Genomic DNA, 4,242 nt, shown 5'->3' with positions numbered 1-4,242 from the left:
TGAGAACCAAATTGCAGGCTTACAAACCTTTATAGCACTGATACTCAATTCGGTCCTACGAGGGCCGCAATCCAGCAGGTTTTCCATGTATCCCTGCACCAACACACCTGAGTCAAATTAGGTGGCTCTAACAGCCAATCAGGTTCCACACAATGACTCAATAATTTGCCTTCTGAGCTTCGGATAGAAAAGTCTTGTACTAATGATATTCTGACCCTCTTTAAAGGTTTATTCTGTGTGCGGCGTAGCTGACGCTGGTGAGTTTGCTCTCACACTTGAGCGTTGCTCTGGTGTCGTGTTGCAGTTTCTCCTCCTAACCTTTTTTTTCAACCTGTCCAGCATCATAGCAGCAAAATAATAATCTGGTTTCTGTATCGTGCTGAACAAATTTGCTCTGCCAAGGGGAGGCCTATGGGTAAGGCTCCTCTTGATAATCTGATTCATTTATTTACTTTGAATCACGGAATCTATGTAATCTTGCTGGGCCTGACCGGAGGGGACAGAAAAAGATGGAAAATAGCAAAAAGATGCAAAAGGGAAAGAAGAAAGGAGACAAAAAGATCACAGACAGAAGGAAACGACCCTTCAATCCACACCATCACCAGACAACAAACTGTTACACCTGTACATGAACACACCAGAAAATTTCCTACAACTTTTACAAAAGCAGAAACACACACACAGAAAAAACTAGTCATTAAGAATTTTTAAATAATAACCAAATCAAAAAGACATAACAGCGACCAGATACTAACTCACAGGAAAAATAAAAAAAAATAATTATCACTAAGTATTAAAACCCACTGGAAAACTCAGTGACTGTGTCAGCATGCAGAGCATGAGAAACAAGGAGTGATCAGTGATGAAGAGTGGTGAGTGAGATCATGCAAATGCGACCACGCCTCTACGCAGGTCAGAGGCAGACCAGGGCCCGAGACCCGGGCCCTGAGCAGCAGCCCCGGAGTACTAACCCAAGCTACCCCACCACGACAACCACCCGGCATAGGCCTGCACACACCCCGATGTTCCAGCCGGCACACCCCGGGAACCAGGGCGCCATCGACCCTGTTAGAGTAAGCAAAGTTGACAGTTTAAAGTTAACATTTTAAACTTTCTCCCTTAAGGATGGGTAATGATTTGTTGTCTCACCCCACCCTGCAGAGGACAGGATGTGGTGGTCACAGCTCTGTGTGAAAAGGGTCATAAAGTGTTGTATGCTAATGTGCTTCCCTGTTTGAAGTTTGCGAGAACTTTGCTTGCTCTTCTGAAGTGTGATAGCTGCTCAATAAAAAGGGGGCACTGGGGTTGAGACTTCGGAGTTGACACCAGACACTCTCTGAGTGCTGAACCACAGTCTCTCCCCATCGCGATGAAGCTGACTTCACTCTGAGTTCTTTGTGTCTTATTCTATGATGGAAAAATACCCATCATTTTTGGTGCCGTGACCCGGATCCCAACATACCCATTCGTTGACAGGAGGAGGCCTGAACACCGAAACCCGCGCGGGCAGCCATCATCAGGACGGCTGAGAGGAAAGACCTGACGACTGAATTGTCCAACAGGCCGGTGATTTACTTCATGCTCATCCTGCCAGCGGTGGATTGACGGGATCCGTGACTGAGGAGGACACCGAACCCGGAGTGAGTATAAGCAAGAGAGTGACGCTAGGGAAAGAAATAATAGACGCCAGGTTAAACCTGGGAGCAGTCTTTGTTATAACACGCCAGATTAAATCTGGGGCAGTGTTGGTAAAACACGCCAAGTGGTTCCTGGGAGCAGTGCTATAGACGCCAAGTTTTTTCTTGGGAGCAGTCACTTAGTGCGCCAGACTAAGTCTGGGAGCAGCACTATAGAACATGCCAGAAACTTTCTGGGAGCAGTGTAAAAACGCACGCCAGAGAACCCTTGGGAGCAGTGTTAAAGGTAAAGCGTCTGAAAGAAGTCACAGGGACAGAGCCTAGGCAGAAGTGTGTGTGAGTGAGTGACTGTGAGAGTGAGTGCTCGAAGTAGATTTGACTGAAGCATCGCACTGGTGGAAACCTGACGGTGATAACACAAGCCAGTGGTCTGGTGAAGTAGGTCAATTTACCTCTCGAGATTAAGGTCATAATTTCATAACACAACGCAGACCCAATATGGGAAACAGTGAATCTTCAGTCGCCTTAGAGGGAGATGTGAAGTACATGAATCAGAGGAATCCGGATAACGTCAAGTTTCTGGAAAAATGGGTCCCCAAATATGGGGTGACAGGGAAGTTGAAGGTAGATGAGTGGCAGACAGTAGTAGATAAGCTGGAAGCAAGTGTAAGTGGTAAGACTGGTAAGAAGGCAGATAAGAAAAAGAAGGAGCTTGAGTGTGCACACAGGTGGTTAGAGGAGTCTAAGATTCGCAGGGATAATATTAGAAAGTCTAAAGAAAGAAAGAAGGGCGAAGAGGCTGCTATGGCAGCTTTTGTAAGACCTGGTGATAACGAGACCGGTCCCGTCTACCCAAGGAGACGGGACCAACCTGTTCAGCCCGCACCAGGCCCCTCGGGTGGAGCTGCTTCGGCCACCCAGGGTACTCCCAGAAGAGGCAGACTACCACCTACTCTGACCCCGACCTCGTCCCCACTTGCATCTCTTACTGCTCCACCAGTAACAGATTCACCTAAACCAGGCCCGACAGCCCCGTTATGTCCGGTGCTGCCACCTGCATATGACTTAAGACCGTCAGATAGTGTGCGCCCACCAGCCAGATACACAGAGACTTTCCCCATGATTCAGGTTGCTAACCCTAACTCTGAGGCAGCTGACAGACACATGTATGTGTTCAGACCATGGACTCTTGAGGAAGCTGCCAAAGCAGTAGCAGGTGTGACTCCTCCTCGTGAGAATCCTGATGACTGGGTCCAGGACATAACTGACATTATACATTCCTACAGACTGAATGCTCACGAGCAGGAGAAGCTATGATGTCCTCTTTGGGGAAAGACTGGGGCAGAGTGAGAGGAGATTATACAGGCAGAGATGCGGTAGGAGCAGTTAGCCCCTACCCAGCAGATGGTGACATAACTGGAGCCTATAAAACTCAGCTAGATGCACTTTTTGACCGTGTGCGTGTTGCCTTTAAGAAAATGGCTAATTACAGCCACCTTGCAGCTGTAAAACAGAAGCCAAATGAAGAAGTGGATGATTTCCGCATACGGTTTGAGAAAGAATTTAAAATACACAGTGGCATTCCCTATGATACTGACGAAAAAGGCCCATATCAGCAACAGCTTAAAACAGCCCTGTTAGACAGGATGACCCCAGCTGTGTCCTCATGGGTTAAGAAACATTTTGTAGAATGGGACACAGCTTCAGTTGACCGTGTGCTGCAGTATGCTAAACACGCTGAAAAATGGACAAAGTCGCATCCTAAGACATGCTCCCCTGTCTTTTGGGCCGACACGCCTCCCCCACAAGATGATGACATCTTCTTCCAGGGTCCTAGCGGACGCCGTGGTAGAGGACGTGGCCATGGACATTATTCCTATAATGACGCATGCCATTGCTGTGGACGGTCTGGCCACTGGGCCAAAGACTGCCCACAAAAAGGGGGGAGAGGCAGAGGCCTCAGAAGCAACAGAGGCAGAGGAGGAAGAGGCAGATTTAATTCACACAATCTACAAAATAAATGACTAGAACAAGCATCCCCTTCTAATATGCCAATGCCAGAAAATCTAAAAGAAGATTTACAGAACCAAATACCCGAAGACTTAAACAAAATTGTAGATATTTGCTCAGCCTGCGACATGCTAAAAAGTTATAAAATCAGACCAACAGTGCAACTCAAAGTTAATGGTAAAACCGTAAATTTTCTTTGTGATTCAGGAGCGTGCAAAACTGTAATGTCTACTCATGTTCCCGGACTTCAACCCTCAAACGGCCAAATATGGGTAAAATCAGCTAATGGTCATGTAGACAGGGAACGCATCTCCAAGCCCCTAATTTTTAGAGATGAACAAACAGGCTTAAATACTAGAGCAGCAATAGTCATCTCACCGAAATGCCCAGTTAACCTGCTTGGAAGAGACCTAATGACACTTTTAGGTATAGGTGTGGTTCCAATACAGGGAGGCATGACAGCTGTGCGAGTCCAGACACACTCTTTAGTAAACTTAAATAATCCAGCCATTTTGTACTCAGTCGATGCGACTGATCAGTTAAACTATGATAAAACCCAAACTCTGATAGGAAAAGCAGCAGAAACACTGTCATG

Source organism: Melanotaenia boesemani, chromosome 12 (assembly GCF_017639745.1).
Source record: "Melanotaenia boesemani isolate fMelBoe1 chromosome 12, fMelBoe1.pri, whole genome shotgun sequence".
Lineage (NCBI taxonomy): Eukaryota > Metazoa > Chordata > Actinopteri > Atheriniformes > Melanotaeniidae > Melanotaenia > Melanotaenia boesemani.
The sequence above is the reverse complement of the archived record's forward strand: the minus strand, read 5'-3'. Positions refer to the sequence as shown.